The 17,742-nt window shown below is 38.1% G+C and overlaps 6 non-coding genes across 6 annotated transcripts; 3 read left to right on the forward strand and 3 right to left on the reverse strand.

Annotated features, from left to right (window-relative positions):
- Positions 1–681: 681 nt before the first annotated feature.
- TRNAH-GUG (transfer RNA histidin (anticodon GUG)) lies at positions 682–753 on the forward strand. Its single transcript has one exon. It is a non-coding gene; the product is annotated as a tRNA-His (tRNA).
- A 1,685-nt stretch (positions 754–2,438) lies between these two features.
- Positions 2,439–2,510, reverse strand: TRNAK-UUU (transfer RNA lysine (anticodon UUU)). Its single transcript has one exon. It is a non-coding gene; the product is annotated as a tRNA-Lys (tRNA).
- Positions 2,511–2,906: 396 nt separating this feature from the next.
- On the reverse strand, positions 2,907–2,981 carry TRNAK-UUU (transfer RNA lysine (anticodon UUU)). Its single transcript has one exon. It is a non-coding gene; the product is annotated as a tRNA-Lys (tRNA).
- Positions 2,982–3,152: 171 nt separating this feature from the next.
- TRNAK-UUU (transfer RNA lysine (anticodon UUU)) lies at positions 3,153–3,224 on the reverse strand. Its single transcript has one exon. It is a non-coding gene; the product is annotated as a tRNA-Lys (tRNA).
- A 7,905-nt stretch (positions 3,225–11,129) lies between these two features.
- On the forward strand, positions 11,130–11,201 carry TRNAH-GUG (transfer RNA histidin (anticodon GUG)). The gene has a single exon. It is a non-coding gene; the product is annotated as a tRNA-His (tRNA).
- A 91-nt stretch (positions 11,202–11,292) lies between these two features.
- TRNAH-GUG (transfer RNA histidin (anticodon GUG)) lies at positions 11,293–11,364 on the forward strand. The gene has a single exon. It is a non-coding gene; the product is annotated as a tRNA-His (tRNA).
- Positions 11,365–17,742: the final 6,378 nt, after the last annotated feature.

Here is a 17,742-nt window from a genome sequence, read left to right on the forward strand (position 1 = left end):
TCTTCCCGTCGAGGCTTCGCATTGGCGACCGATTGAGGAGATAGACCCGTTGCTCTCGCTAGAGTTGTCGTGGAGCTTCAGGCGTGGAAGACATTCCTCCTCAGTTTGTCGTCCTTAAAGCGGATCTCCAAAAACTCCTTCCGCAACTGCTCGATGTTGGACTCCCGCACTCGCTACACACCAACCCGGCGAGACTTGATCCCCTCCCAAGCTGATTGCGCGGTGCGCTTGGTGGAGAGAGATGCTAGCATCTTTGGAGGCACAGAACGTAGTATGGCAGCAAATGCCAAGTAATCCTCCTGATACTCGATCGTTTCTTCTTCCTCCGGCTCGACAGCGTGCCACAACCCTTGCGCCTATAGGTTGACGTGCATCGGGTACTGCAAAGAGGCGGTCATCTCCTTGATCACTCGCTCGATGACAACTCGACGTCCGTCTTGCGGTGCCGGCCTCTTGGTGGCGGTGATGGAGACGTCGACACTCGGTGGCGGCATGGAGGAGTGCGACATCACTGCTTGTTTAGTGGTGAGAATTCTACGTTGTGGCCGGCTATGAACCATTGAAGCATATTAACATAACTGCAAACCACAACGAGCTTTTATGAACAAACTGGTGAAGCATATTAGAATTTTTTTGTTTATCCTTAATCATGAAAGTGATGAATGATGACTAAATATTCAAGTGGTTGTAGTTTAGTGGTGAGAATTCCACGTTGTGGCCGTGGAGACCTAGGCTCGAATCCTAGCAGCCACATCTATTATTTTTAGCTACGAACCAATTAAGGCATATTAACATAACTCAAAAGTGAAGAAAATTAGAAGTTTTTTTGTTTATCCTTAATCATGAAAGTGATGAATGTTGGCTAAATATACAAGAGGCTGTTGTAGTTTAGTGGTGAGAATTCCACATTGTGGATGTGGGAATCTGGACTCGAATCCTAGTAGCCACAACTACTTTTTTTAGCTGCAAACAATTGAAGCATATTAATATAACTCAAAACCACTACAAGCTACAAATTAAGCTAAATATCCAAGTGAGACCTAGACTCAAATACCATTAGTCACATTTGCTTTTTCTAGCTATGAACCATGAACAAACGGGTGAAGCAAATAGAAATTTTTTTGTTTATCCTTAATCATGAAAGTGATGAATGATTGCTAAACATCCAAGTGGTTGTAGTTTAGTGGTGAGAATTCCCGTGGTGGCCATGGAGACCTGGACTCAAGTCCAAGCAGCCACATCTGCCTTTTTTAGTTACAAACTATTGAAGCATATTAACATAACTCAAAACCAGTTCACAACTCAACCCTCTATTTTTCTCCTTGGATTAGACACATGCTTTATAATGATTAGTTGTAGATTAGGAAGAATGATGGGTGAAGTTTAGTGGTGAGAATTCTAAGTGTGGTTGTGACGACCTGGGCTCAAATCCTAATAGCCACACACACATAACATGGTTTTGATTTAAGCTACAAAACACAAGTATGACATTCGTAATGGTATGGACCACTTCAATCCTAATCCGCTAAATATCGAAGTGGTTGTAGTTTAGTGGTGAGAATAACATGTTGTGATCATGGAGACCTCGGCTTGAATCCATGCACCAACATTTGATTGTATCTTACAGTCATTCTCATGATTAGTTGTAGATTATGAAGAATGATGAGCAACATATCGAAATGTCTATAGTATAGTTTAGTGGTGAGAACTCCACGTTGTGGCCGTAGAGACTTAGGCTCGAATTCAACCCTAATCCGCTAAATATTGAAGTGGTTGTAGTTTAGTGGTGAGAATAACATGTTGTTGTGATCATGGAGACCTCGGCTTGAATCCATGCACCAACATTTGATTGTATCTTACACGTCTTTCTCATGATTAGTTGTAGATTATGAAGAATGATGAGCAACATATCGAAAGGTCTATAGTATAGTTTAGTGGTGAGAACTCCACGTTGTGGCCGTAGAGACTTAGGCTCGAATTCGAGCAGCCACATTTGACATTCGTAAGTAAGACATTTTTAATCGTCATCCAGTATTGTCCTTGTTCCATCTCGAAGTATTGTATTGATGTATGATATGAAAATTATAATGTGGGAATATCCAGGGGTTTGCTAACTTACCCTTAATCATGAACAATCAAAATAAGGTCAACGAGCCCCTTGGTGGTAAGAATTATAGGGTTTGTTTTACCCTTAATCATGAACAATCAAAATAAGGTCAACGAGCCCCTTGGTGGTAAGAATTATAGGGTTTGTTAGCTTATCTTAACCATATCCGTCAAGATGGGCACTGTTTGGTGCCCAGTTAACATGCATGTTTATGGACCATGTTGCAACATACGGGATACATGAACGTTATATTCCCCTCCCTTTCCAAAGTTAAGGGATGCATAGTTACCCTTTCGAGAGTCAAATAAGTATCTTCTTACTGGGTATGTTGCGCCATCTGTGGGGTTCAAACCTACGACCACGTGGTTAAAAGCCACACGCTCTACTACTGAGTTAAGATGGCTTGTCACAGCAAAGGTAGCACATGTTATCCCCACTTGTTAGAGAGATATGAAAGAGTTCAAACCTACGACCACGTGGTTAAAAGCCACACGCTCTACTACTGAGTTAAGATGGCTTGTCACAGCAAAGGTAGCACATGTTATCCCCACTTGTTAGAGAGATATGAAAGAGTGAGTATTTGCTTATTGGTATGTTATAATGACTAGTCATTGAGTTTTTTTTTGCAGCTATTTATAATTTATAACTTGCCATTTGTGGGCATAGAACCGCTTTGTCACATATGGAAGCACATGTTGTCCCCACGTGGAAGAGAGAGTTGAGGCTAGTATGGTTGCACCATCTCGCTATCACATATGTTGTCCCCACGTGCAAGAGAGAGTTAAAAACTAGGTATGGTTGCACCCATCTGTGGGGATTGAACCCACGACCACATGGTTAAAAGCCACATGCTCTGCCACTGAGGTAAGATGACTTGTCACAACTATGGTAGTACATATTCCCACTTGTTAGGGGGAGTTATTTGAGGCAAAAAAAAAAAAAAAAAAATGACGGTGAGAGTAGATATCAAGCCTTCACAAAAAAAAAGAGTATTTACGAAGACTAGTCTCATTGAGTTGTTTGGAAGCTATTTATATAATTTAAGCGCCATCTATGGGGATCGAACCCACGACCACGTGGTTAAAAGTCACACGCTCTACCACTGAGCTAAGATGACTTGTCACAACAATGGTAGCACATGTTACCATCACATGTTAGAGACAGTTATTTGAGGCTGAAAAAAATGTGACGATGAGAGTAAATCGTCGTGTCTCGAGATAAGGAGCCATTAAGTTCTTTTGCAAAAACCCACGACGCTCTACCATTGAGCTAAGACGGAGACAATTCTCAAATAAAGAGTCATTGGGTTCTTTTCAGCTATGGTAGTACATGTTGTGCCCACTTGTTAGAGAGAGTTCGTGGAGGCTGGAAAAAAGTGATGATGAGTAAACCGTGTGTCTTGCTAGGTTAAGGATGTGATAAAGGGCTACAAATGAGTTGAGATTACTGGGTACATTTATGATGTGATGAAGGGCTACAAATGAGTTGAGGTTACTGGGTATATTTATATACTCTATGTCGTACCCATATTTTTATTAGATTGGTATATATTGATATGTCTTCAAGACTATTCTCGAGATAAAGAGTCATTGGGTCCTTTGTATCTATTTAATTTATAGCCGCATTTGTAGGGATCAAACCCGCAACCATGTGGTTAAAAGTCACACGCTTTATCACTGAGCTAAGATGACTTGTCACAACCATGTATGTAAGTCACAGCATGAGTAACAAGTAGCATCACTTAGTGCCCATGAAATTGATGCATGTTTTTTTGTGATGCTAAGATACCTTGATTGTGCTTGAATATCTTCTTATATTTTGTTCCATTATGATAGATTATGGCTTCAAGCACTAGGAGAGAGACAAAGCATGATTGGGGTTTCGGACGAAGGGCTTAGATAGAGTCTGATCCCACACACGAGTTCTTCATATAGGGAGGAACCTAGAAAGTAGGTGGTCTTATTGTCCACACACCCTGCCATCTTTGATTCATGTTGTTACAACAAATAAGGGAAATTGAAACGACAAAGACAATGTTAGCATGTCAAGAGAGTCTAGATCCTTGAGGGACTTCCGTAAGTATCACCCACTTGGGTTGGATTGAAAGATGACTAACCCCAATGTTGTGGAGGCATTGATTGAGTCAAAGGATAAAATTTTAGGGTACTGGATCAAAAGATCTAGAGAAAGACTATTGATAGGATCTTAACAATACGTGATGAGTCAATCGCTCGGTTGTATCTGAAGGAAGCTTTCGTTTACAAATACAACCAAATGTCAGCCAATATCATCTACTTTTTTTAGCTACAAACGGGCAAATTTGAAGTTTGTTGGTTTATCCTTAGTCATGAAAGTGATGAATGTCAGCTAAATATCCAAGTGGTTGTAGTTTAGCGGTGAGAATTCCACATTGTGGCCGTGGAGACCTGGGCTCAAATCCCAGCAGCCACATCTACCTTTTATAGCTACCAACGAGCAAATTTGAAGTTTGTTAGTTTAGTGGTGAGAATTCCACGTTGTGGCCGTGGAGACCTCGGCTTGAATTCCAGCAACCACATCTACCTTTTTTATAGCTACCAACGAGCAAATTTGAAGTTTGTTGGTTTATCCTTAATCATGAAAGTGATGAATGTCAGCTAAATATCCAATGGCTGTAGTTTAGTGGTGAGAATTCCACGTTGTGACCAAGTGGGTGCAAAATTAAACATATAAACATGAATCAAACACAAAACATTGATCTCCTTAGATTAGAATGAGAAACTTGGAAAGAATTAGAAGTAAACATGAATCAAACACAAAACATTGATCTCCTTAGATTAGAATGAGAAACTTGGAAAGAATTAGAAGTAAACATGAATCAAACACAAAACATTGATCTCCTTAGATTAGAATGAGAAACTTGGAAAGAATTAGAAGTAAACATGAATCAAACACAAAACATTGATCTCCTTAGATTAGAATGAGAAACTTGGAAAGAATTAGAAGTTTGCTTGTTTATTCCTCAAACATGAGTCGTCAAGACGAGACCCACCTTGGCCTTCACTTTGTCTTCTCCATCTACGAACAGGTTCCTCCTCACTGCACTTCTTGTTGCAGTATTCTAACTCATATACTTATATTTTTTACCAGAGTAATACTTAATCATGCTCTTATTCTTCTAGTGAATCATATCGTCATGGGTTTGTGAGATATTTTTACGGCTCCTCTGTGCCACGTTTGCGACCACGCCCACAACCTTTACTTTCCTTTTTGTGGTTGCCATGTCCCTTCGTACCTAAAAATGAAGAAGCAACCACATTTTTTTTTTGTTCGTGCGAGTCACTCCTCGTGTGTGAGTAAGACATGCTTCTCCTCATCTTTATCTTCATAGCCATGAAGTCTCTCCTCATGGACATTAAGACGACTAACGACCACCTTAACCGACATGTTCTTAAGGTCGTTAATTTTCTCAATGGAGGTAACAATCGGCATGAATCTCGAGAGAACATCTCTAAGGAACTTCTTGACATGAAGATCTTTTTCACTTTGTCACGTAACGAACAGATGCTAGTGATGATTTTCGTCAGCTTCATGGCAAATCGAACATTTTTTCTTAAGACACACTTGTTAGAAAGCAAGCAAAGTAGTCTGTTTATGCGATGATCCTATACGATGTTCTAGATTGCAAACATTGAAATATAGCTTATTAGAAAAGGTAAGATAGGAAATTCGAAAGCGGTATCCGTTTGAAAAAAATTATGATCCTGTAATTGACAATATGAAAAGGTAGGAACTTTGAGGGAAGGATCCAACTTTCATTAGGATCCTGACTTAGAAGTTAACATACATGTTTATCAATCCTATAACATACTTAGAATTTAACATTTTTTCATCCTGTATGTGCCTATAAGTTAAATCGACCATGTTGCATAGTTACTCTTTGTGAGTAATGGATACATGAGCGTTACTTCCCCTCCCTTTCGAGTGATGTAATGGATTGTATTTCTACTACTAGTACATAATCGTGCTAAATCAGAGGATAAGAAAATATATATCTACGTTCTAGGTACTTTATGGATATCATCATCCCGTTGAGCATGTATGACTGTATGCATGATTGATTGTACATTAAATCCAAGTGGTTCAATCTCTGATCCTCTCTATAGAGAATAAGTAATAGAAGAAATTTCGGAGGAGAGTGAAAGCATCAATTTGGCTAGACGATGACTTATGATGGAATGTCTCCAGTAGACAGAGTGCATTAGAATTGTGAGATGATCTAAGGATATGGCTATAGTACTCTTGATCGATCCAAACTCGATGAGTCAAAACAGAGGAACTTCAAAATGTGAATCCATGTTAAGACCGTCAAACCATCATAGAGATGACGAGCAAGTTAACACATGTACAATACCTTTTCGCTCTAGTACAATGTCGTTATGCTCTAGTACGATACAGTTAAGCTAGGCATGAGACTTCTTAAGGATGATGTGTGACTTGATAGTTTAAATGGATTACCCTGCATGGTGGATCCGTCCTGTAGATGGGTGTTAATCATGTGGATAGTCATTGGAGCTGGTACATATAAGGGGTGGGGCGATGGGTGTTAATCATGTGGATAGTCATTGGAGCTGGTACATATAAGGGGTAGCCCCAGCCCCGACCTTGGACAACTACATGGCCAACGGGATTGAGGCAGAAAAAAGTGATGATGAGTAAGCCATACCCATATATGTTGTATTAGGTTGGGTATATATTGCGGCCAACGGGATTGAGGCAGAAAAAAGTGATGATGAGTAAGCCATACCCATATATGTTGTATTAGGTTGGGTATATATTGGGTATGTTAGGTACGTTCTAAAGACTAGTCATGTACATGGTTGTACATGTTTGTAAGAGAGTGTCAAATGAGGTATTTTCTTACTGGATATGTGCGCCATTTGTGGGGATCGAACCCACAACCACGTGGTTAAATGCCACGTGCTCTACCACTGAGTTGGGATGGCTTGTCACAACCCTAGTAGCACATGTTTTCTCCACTTGTTAGAGAGAGTTATTTGAGGCAAAAAAAAAAAAAAAAAAAAAAAAAGTGCCAAACGACAAGTAGATCTCAATGTTCTAAAAGACTAGTCAATTTATAGTGCAATCTATGGGGATTAAACGCACAACCACACGGTTAAAAGCCACGCTCTCTACCATTGAGCTAAGATGGCTTGTCGCAACAATGGTAGCACATGTTGTCCCCACTTGTTAGAGAGAGTTATTTGAGGTTGAAAACAAGTGACGATGAGAGTAAATCGTGGTGTCTCAAGATAAGGAGTCATTAAGTTCTTTTCAACTATGGTAGCACATGTTGTGCCCACTTGTTAGAGAGAGTTCGTGAGGCAGAAAAAAATAATGATGAGTAAATTGTTTGTCTTGCTAGGTTAAGGATGTGATGAAAGCCTACAAATGAGTTTGAGGTTACTAAGTATATTTATATACTCTATATCATACCCATATTTTTTATTAGATTGGTATATGTTGATGTGTCTTCCAGACTATTTAATTTATAGCACCATTTGTGGGGATCAAACCTGTGACCATGTCGTTAAAAGTCACACGCTCTATCACTGAGCTAAGATGGCTTTTTACAACTATGTATGTAAGTCATAGCTTGAATAACTAGTAGCATCACTTAGTACCCCTGAAATTGATGCATGTTTTTTGTGACGCTAAGATAGCTTGATTGTGCTTTAATATCTTCTTATATTTTGTCCTCCCATATGGTGATGATGTCCATGGAGACCCTACGGTCTCTGATTCATGTTGCTACAACAAATGTGGAGAACTGATACGACAAAAACAATGTTAGCAAGTCAAGAGAGCCTAGGTACCTCAGGGACTTCTGTAAGTATCACCCGCTTGGATTGATTGAAAGACGACTAACCCCAATGTTCTGGAGGCATCGATTGAGTCGAAGGATACAATTTTATGAAGAGAAAGACTACCCACAATATCTTAACGATAGGTGATGAGTCAATCACTCAGTTGTATCTGAAGGAAGCTTTCATCTACAAATACAACCAATTGTCAGCTAATATGAGAACCTATTACAACTCCATTTTTAAGGTTTTAAATCTCAAACCATGACTAAAAGAACAAGGCAATAATAGACAAGACAAACAAAAAAACAAAAAACAAAAAAAAAACAAAAAAAAAACAAAAAAAACAAAAAAACAAAAAAAAAAAGAGTAAAAATTTCACGAGTTAAAATCATACAACATCATTCTTGAAATAAAAATCCAAAATAAAAAATACAAAACAAACTTTGTTCACGTTAGTTTACAAACCAAAAATGGGAATGGCATACACAATAGTACAACAACCCATGAAAATATTGGCTAAACTGATGCCCTCGGTTGACATCCCTATGTAAAAACACGGCTCCTCAACACTCTCCCACCTCGACCGGTAACCTGTGACCACTTGAAAAAAAATATGGGTGAGTATAAAAATACCCAGTAAGCAACAATATCACGGTGTTAATCATGTTTCGTTTCTACACGTAATAGAAATACTCACATTTAGATATCTACCTATGTATTCTCAAGTCATTTTCGAGACCGATTTACAGAATCGCAACTTTAGCCTTGACTTGTTTCTACATGCAATAGAAATACTTTGCTTTAAGATAACTACCTGTGTAATCCCAAGTCTCTCTTTAGGACTAGTTTACGAAATTGAGACATCAACCTTGATCCATCCCTCACACATTAGTAACTCAAATTTCTTTGGAGGTTTTGGTTACATCGTTCATAATACCAATAACCCTATAAGGCTTTCCAAATCAATCTTGCTAAGGAGGCTTACTAGGTTTTTAGGGCGTCTAGACGCTTTAAATATTGTCTATCGTTTTTAGGACGTTCAGGACTAACATCATAGGGCTATCCCAACCTCTTGGTGCTCTTATATCTATACTTGTGATTGATGCTCACAATCCTTTGGGGCTTGGTACTCTAGAAGTATATTGTTCTAGGTCAACTAGAAAATCGCTCTAATTCTAGCGCCCTCAACTTAACTAGGAAGATACTCTTATCAATCACATAAAGAACGGAGAATATTTTCAAAACATTCGTTCAACTTTTTATAGAGATATTAATATCAATCACGTAAGGACGAAATATTCATGCAAACTCAACCGGAAAATAACATCTATCAATTGCCCAAGGTACATATCACAATATCATATCCTCATTTCAATCACAACAAAAATCATTAAAGTAGGCATGTACCTAAATTCTCATCCCAGGGGCATTTCAGTCATTTTTCATAACATATATAGTGTTCTCATCCAAATAGCCCTTCTAGAGTCTTAAACATGCATATTTTAAACACCTAAGGCAAGATATGTTTGTACGATAACACGTTCTAGTGTTCCCTAAAATATTACTTGCCTAAAGAATCTGTGGCTACTTACCAAGATCATACATGCCTTCACTTATTGGAGGCTCCAAATTTCTTGAAAATTCACTCATTGATTCTGATTCAAGTGACATTAAGTTCAAATTGCAACTGGGACGAAAAAATAGTGGATCGGGAGACAAAACGATTGTAAAACAATTCTCAATGTACATTCGAAGTTTACGCGCGCAACAATGCATGGAGACTCATGTGCGGGCATATGGGCAGCACGCAGTCAACACTCGACTTTGAACCCCAACGAGCGCGACAATTACCCATGAATTTTCTAGTGGCAGCATGTACTGCTCACTACTAGGCGCTCTGATCAGGTCGAATCATGGATCTGGTGGTGGGTACTGAACTGAGTCGCACGCGGGTTGAAGGGTCACAATTTAGGGTCAAATTAGGTTAGGTCTAAGCGATGCGTCTCCCGTGGAAGTTTAATGCATTGTTCCAGTCAAACCATGACACATTTCCACACGCTTGGCAGACGCATTACTCCTATAGTTCGACATCTTTCCACCGCTAGCTTCGCTGCGTTTCACTGCTCGATGTCTGACGCGTCAATCGAATGTTCCATCTGCACAATTAATTTTTAGAATTCGAAGAATTTTATGGTTTTTTCCAATTTTCTTTATATTTTCATTACTTTTCATAGCAAACTTGAATCAACTTGGTTCCTCCACCAAAGTATTAGAGTAAATAATCCATTATTACAAAGATGTTTTTCTTGTAGTTTATTTTCAACCATAGAAGAGATATTCTCATTCAAAATTGACCTACATTCTCATTCAAAATTATTGTTTCTCAACAAACACCAGAACTCCTTCTAATTCGATTCGATTCTAATTTTCATCACGAAAAATATGCAAAATACTTTCTAGATCAACCTACTAAATTTTGTAATATGAATCTCCTTGAATCTCCCATCTCTCAAGAAAAACTAAGAATGAAAAACTCAAAAACTTACCTTGAGTTCTTCCTTATTTCTCGATGCTTTTTGACGATTCAAGTGTCTAGACTTAATCTCCACAAGGCTCAGACTTAATCTCCACAAGGCTCTAAGTAATATTCGTGGCCAAGGTTTTGTTGGAATAAAAAAAGATGGCAATTACTCAAAATGGATGGTTGAGTAACATCATCTTGGACAAACCAAGTAAGTGACTCCACTATTAGCTTGGTTGGATAAATTGTATTATATATGATGGCTCGTCCTATGGCTCCAGCATATGTCATATGTATGAATGATATGATATGCTATGCTATACTATACTATGTTATTTGATACTATGCTATGTTATGTTATGATAGGTTATACCATGTATAAAAGCTATATATGATGGGATCATGTCAAGATGGGTTAAAAATCCAAGAGGTTGTAGTTTAAGGGTGAGAATTTCATGTTGTGATTGTGGATACCTACCTGAGCTTAAATCCCAACCGCCACATTTGATTTTTTTTATTTCTATAAACCATTGAAGCATATTAACCTAATTCAAACCACCCGATTGACTTTTATGAACAAATTTGTGAAGCAAATTAGAAGTTTGTTTATTTTATCCTTAATCATGAAAGCCATGAATGATGGCTAAATATCCAAGTGGCTGTAGTTTAGTGGTTAGAATTCCACGTTGTGGCCGTGGAGACCTGGGCTCGAATCCCAGCAGCCACATCTACTTTTTTTATAGCTACCAACGAGCAAATTTGAAGTTTATTGGTTTATCCTTAATCATGAAAGTGATGAATGTTGGCTAAATATCTAAGTGGCTGTAGTTTAGTGGTGAGAATTCCACGTTGTGGCCGTGGAGACCTGGGCTCGAATCCCAGCAGCCACATCTACTTTTTATAGCTACCAACGAGTTTGTTGGTTTATCCTTAATCAAGAAAGTGATGAATGTCGGCTAAATATCCAAGTGGAAGGAGATGCTACTGAAGGAAAGAATTAGAAGTTTGCTTGTTTATCCCTCAATCATGAGAAGTTTGCTTGTTTATCCCTCAATCATGAGAAGTTTGCTTGTTTATCCCTCAATCATGAGAAGTTTGCTTGTTTATCCCTCAATCATGAGACGTCAAGAACAGATCAACGTTGGTACTAAACATTGAAGTCGTTTTAGGTTTAGTAGTGAGAATTCCGTGTGGGTGCCCTCGAGACAATGTTGTCCCCACTTGTTAGAGAAGACTTATTTGAGGCAAAAAACAAAAAAAAAAAAAAAACATAACAATGAGAGTAAATCTTGTAGGCCTTCAAATGATAATTGCTTGCTGTGGGTATATTGTTCTAAAGACTAGTCATAATTGCTTGCTGTGGGTATATTGTTCTAAAGACTAGTCATAATTGCTTGCTGTGGGTATATTGTTCTAAAGACTAGTCATTGGAGTTTAATTTATAGCGCCAACTAAAGGGATTGAACACACGGCCACATGGTTAAAAGTTACTCACTCTACCACTAAGCTAAGATGGCTTGTAACAACCTTAATAGCACATGTTGTCCCACTTGTTAGAAAGAGTTATGTTGTCCCACTTGTTAGAAAGAGTTATTTGAGGCAGAAAAAAAGTGACACATGAGAGTAAATTGGGGTGTATTTGCTAGAAAAATGATGCAAGAGCCTACACAATGAGTATTTGTAGTTGTTTAATTTCTAGCGCTATATGTAGTTGTTTAATTGCTATCTCCAAGAAATTACTACGAGGATCGTCCTCCAAAAATAAGTCTGGACCTTCAACTTCTAAAAGTGTTTTGATGAAGAAGAAGGGTAAAGGGAAAAATAAGATTCCTACTAACCGCAAACACAAGGTTCAAAAAGCAGATAAAGGAAAATAACCGCAAACACAAGGTTCAAAAAGCAGATAAAGGAAAATGTTTCCATTGCAACGAAAACGGGCACTGGAAGAGAAACTGCCCAAAATACCTTGCAGAGAAGAAAGCCGAAAAGACACAACAAGGTAAATATGATTTACTCGTTGTAGAAATATGTTTAGTAGAGTATGACAACTCAACTTGGATACTAGATTCAGGGGCGACTAATCATATTTGTTCTTTTTACCAGGAAACTAACCCCTTTTGAATGCTTGCGGACGGCGAGATAACACTCAAGGTTGGAACAGGAGAGGTTGTCTCAGCAAGATTAGTAGGAAATTTAAAGTTGTTTTTTGGAGATAGATTCATTATATTAGATAATGTACTTTTTGTTCCTGAAATAAAAAGAAATCTAATATCTATCTCTTGTTTGTTAGAACAATTGTATAAAGTATCTTTTGAAATCAATGAAGTGTTCATTTGCAAAAAAGTTATTCATATTTGTTCTGCAAAAACTAGAAAACAACTTATATATGGTAAAACCGAGCGAAACAAAAGCTATTTTAAACACCAAGATGTTTAAAACAGCTGAAACTCAAAATAAACGACAAAAGATTTCTCCTAATACCTATCTTTGGCACTTAAGACTATGGCACATTAATCTCAATAGGATTGAGAGATTGGTTAAAAGAGAACTTCTAAATGAGTTAGAAGACAACTCTTTACCTCCATGTGAGTCTTGTCTTGAGGGTAAAATTACTAAATGATCATTTTCCGAAAAAGGTTATAGAGCCAAAGAAACCTTAGAACTCGTACATACAGATCTCTATGGTCCAATGAATGTCAAAGCACGAGGAGGGTATGAATATTTCATCAGTTTTATTGATGATTATTCAAGGTATGGCTATCTTTACCTAACGCATCACAAGTTCAAAGCTCTTGAAAAATTCAGAGAGTATAAGACTGAGGTTGAGAATCTATTAGGTAAAACTATTAAAACACTTCGATCAGATCGAGGAGGAGAGTACATGGACTTAAGATTTCAGAACTATATGATAGAACATGGAATAAGGTCTCAACTCTCAGCCCCTAGTACGCCTCAACAAAATGGTTTATCAGAAAGGAGAAATAGAACTCTATTAGACATAGTTCGGTCTATGATGAGTTTCGCTCAATTACTCGATCCGTTTTGGGGATATGCAGTGGAGACTGCTACATACATTTTGAACATGGTTCCTACTAAGAGTGTTTCAGAAACACCTTATGAGTTATGGAAAGGGCATAAAGGTAGTTTACGTCACTTCAGAATTTGAGGATGTCCAGCACATGTGTTGTTGCAAAACCCCAAGAAATTAGAACGTCGTTCAAAATTATGTCTATTCGTAGGATACCCCAAAGAGACGAAAGGTGGTTTGTTTTATGACCCTCAAGAAAATAGAGTGTTTGTATCAAAAAACGCTACATTCTTAGAGGAAGACCACGTAAGAAATCATCAATCTCGTAGAAAACTAGTATTAAGTGAGATTTCTAAAGAAGCTACTGATAAAACAACAAGAGTTGTTGATCAAGCTGGTCCTTCAACAAGAGTTGTTGATGGAGCTGACACTTCTGGTCAATCACATCCTTCTCAAGATTTGAGAATGCCTCGACGTAGTGGGAGGGTTATAACTCAACCCGATCATTACTTGGGTTTGGCAGAAACTCAAGTCATCATACCTGATGATGGCGTTGAGGATCCATTGACCTATAAACAGGCAATGAATGATGAAGATAGAGATCAGTGGATTAAAGCCATGAATCTTGAAATGGAGTCAATGTACTTCAATTCAGTCTGGGAACTTGTAGATCAACCAGATAGGATAAAACCTATTGGTTGCAAATGGATCTATAAGAAGAAACGAGACCAAACCGGTAAGGTACAGACCTTTAAAGCTCGACTAGTAGCAAAGGGTTATACCCAAAGAGAGGGGGTGGACTATGAAGAAACCTTCTCTTCTGTTGCTATGCTTAAATCGATTAGAATACTCTTGTCTATTGCCACATTTTATGATTATGAAATTTGACAAATGGATGTTAAGACAGCCTTTCTAAACGGCAATCTTGAAGAGAGTATCTATATGGCTCAACCAGAGGGGTTCATTGAACAGGATCACGAGCAAAGGGTTTGCAAGCTTAAAAGATCCATTTATGGGTTGAAGCAAGCATCTCGATCCTGGAATATAAAGTTTGATACCGCGATCAAATCTTATGGCTTTAAACAGAACGTTGACGAACCTTGTGTTTATAAAAGAATAGTCAACTCTACAGTAGCTTTCCTGGTGTTGTACGTTGACGATATCCTACTCATTGGAAATGATGTGGGATTTCTGACTGACATTAAGCATTGGCTAGCGACACAATTCCAAATGAAAGATTTGGGAGAGGCTCAGTTTGTTCTTGGAATTCAAATTGTTCGGAATCGCAAGAACAAAATACTAGCATTGTCTCAGGCATCGTACATCGACAAAATGATTCGATATAAGATGCAGGACTCCAAGAAAGGATTATTACCTTTCAGGCATGGAGTTCATTTGTCGAAGGAACAAAGTCCTAAGACACCTCAAGAAGTTGAGGATATGAGACACATTCCCTATGCATCAGCGGTCGGTAGTCTGATGTATGTCATGCTATGTACCCGACCCGACATATGCTATGCTGTGGGAATTGTCAACAGATATCAGTCCAATCTGGGACGTGCTCATTGAACTGCCATTAAGAATATCCTCAAATCTTATGAGAACGAGGGACTATATGCTAATGTACGGTGCTAAGGATCTGATCCTTACAGGGTACACTGACTCAGATTTTCAGACCGATGTAGATTCGAGGAAATCGACATCAGGATCTATCTTCACTCTGAATGGAGGAGCAATAATATGGAGAAGCATAAAGAAAGGTTGCATTGCTGATTCCACCATGGAGGCTGAGTATGTTGCTGCTTGTGAAGCAGCGAAAGAATCTGTATGGCTTCGGAAGTTCTTAACTGATTTGGAAGTCGTTCCAAATATGCATCTTCCCATCACTCTTTATTGTGATAACAGTGGAGCAGTTGCAAATTCAAAAGAACAAAGAAGCCATAAGCGAGGAAAACATATTGAGCGCAAATATCATCTCATAAAGGAGATTGTGCAACGATGAGATGTGATCGTCACACAGATAGCTTCAGAGCACAACATTGCTGATCCATTTACAAAGCCCCTCACGGCTAAAGTGTTTGAAGGGCACCTAGTGAGTCTAGGACTACGAGTTATGTAATCTAGGGCAAGTGGGAGAAATGGCATGAGTATGTGATGCCCTAGTTTATTGTATTTCTCTCTACTCAACGTTATAAAACTTCACTAGAGTTTTAGTCCAAGTGGGAGTTTGTTGGGTTTTATGTCCTAAAACTCATAGTTTGTAAACAAAAACATATTCTATTTTCAATAAAGTTATTATTGTTGTTTATTCAGTAAAGATTGTTATTGAATAAAGTGAACTTTACGATCATTAATCTAAATCCAATAAACTAAGAACACTCTAGCTATAGTATGATTACTTGAACTATATGTAGAGACATAAGAGTGGATCAAGTTCAAGTATATAGTCAAAATGATCTATAGTATAAGGACAAGGCTGAGTACCTTATTCTGGGGACACTATGGATGCGACCCACTTTTGTATATGATATAAACAATGTGATCACTAAATTGTACATGTGGAGGCATGTGAGTGGGGGCATCCTATGCAATGAGTATTGCATAAGATCGGACCATGAAGAAAACCACTCTCACTTTATAATGTCGTTTACTGTTGAGACTGATTTTCTTTTCATTCGATAACCTAGGTAACTCGGTTTTAATCCTAAGCTAACCATGAACTCCTGTTTATTCGGAATTATCCTTAGATTTGCATGGGTGAGAGTGGCTCTAGTTCGCCGACTCAATAGGCCTCCCATTTCAGGGGTAAGACCGGGTGAATGGCTGGGGACGTGGGGTGCAAGATGGAATTCACTCCTACCCACTTTTAGGGGTAGAAGAAAGGTAATTCCCTTAAGCACTGACTCCAGGTCTTGAACAAGGGGCCCCACCCTCTCATTGGCCTGAGATGGATTCGGTTTACTGGTTGGACCACAAACCAATTGTTCATTAGAGGATCAGTGAGACATAAGGAACAAGAAGTAACTTTAGGGGTAAAACGGTAAATTGACCCAGCTCTAGTTACGAACAACCTATGAAGGATCGACTTACTAATCATGGTTATATCAAATGGACAGAAATATATCTATAGTGAGGGGAGTGCAACTACGAGGCTATAGTGGAGTGTCCTAGTAGTTAACGAATGTTGGTTAACAAGGTTAATGAGTTTAGCCGGTTAATCTTGGATCGTTGGAGCCCATGATCTATAGGTCCATTAGGTCCCTCTGCTAGCTCATATAGGACTAAACCATAAAACAGTGTGACGAGTGAGTTCGAAGTGTTCGAATTCAAATTAGGGAATATGCGCTACATATATACGATATATTTAACCGCATTTTTGTTTTATTTACGAATTAAACAAAAGGAGAGAATCTGAGATATTTAAATAAGATTTAAATATCTTAATCAATTATGTGTCGGAATTGATTGGGATTGACATTTGAATTAATATTAAATATTAATTAAATAGTTTAATTAATCATTTAATGTTACTTTAATTTGAAATTCATTATTCAAATTAATTGTTGAATTAAAATGAAGAAAGTCAAAATGTTGACTTCATTTAATGGAAAAATCCATGTTAGTGGAATTTTGAGGTGTCAAAATTTGGTTTAACCAAACTTGCATGCTTGCCAAATAAACCCCACAAGTTTGAGTGGTATTTTGAGTGTCAAAATTTGGTTAACTCAAACATGCATGCTTGCCACATAATCCCAAACATTTGAGTGGAATTTTAAGTGTCAAAATTTGGTGATCTCAAATTTGCATGAACATGCAAACATGACTCTTTAAATAGAGTGATCATGGTGCATGGAAGGTCTTCTTCTTCTTGGTGAAAAACCTTGAGAAAAACCTCTCACAAACACTCTCTTCATATATACAAAATTCCTCCCAAGTTTAGTCACTCACCGGATTCCACAATCCCGTTCTAAGGTCGGAGGATAATGGAGAAGACACTAGTGGTGGTTCGAAACCGGTTCGTGAGAAAAAGGAAGTTTGAACTACAAAAGGTTAGTATTCAAACTCATTAAGTTTTAATACTTATGAACATGCTAGTTATTTACTATAATTGATGTTCTAGAAGTGCCTAAGATCCAAATTGCTTCCGCATGTGTTATATTAACACCATCAGTCCCCACTTGTTGTTAGATAGAGTTATTTAAATGAGTGTTGCTTATTGGGTATATTTTTATACCCATAT

Source organism: Cucurbita pepo, chromosome 9, assembly GCF_057944985.1.
Source record: "Cucurbita pepo subsp. pepo isolate OVF chromosome 9, ASM5794498v1, whole genome shotgun sequence".
NCBI lineage: Eukaryota > Viridiplantae > Streptophyta > Magnoliopsida > Cucurbitales > Cucurbitaceae > Cucurbita > Cucurbita pepo.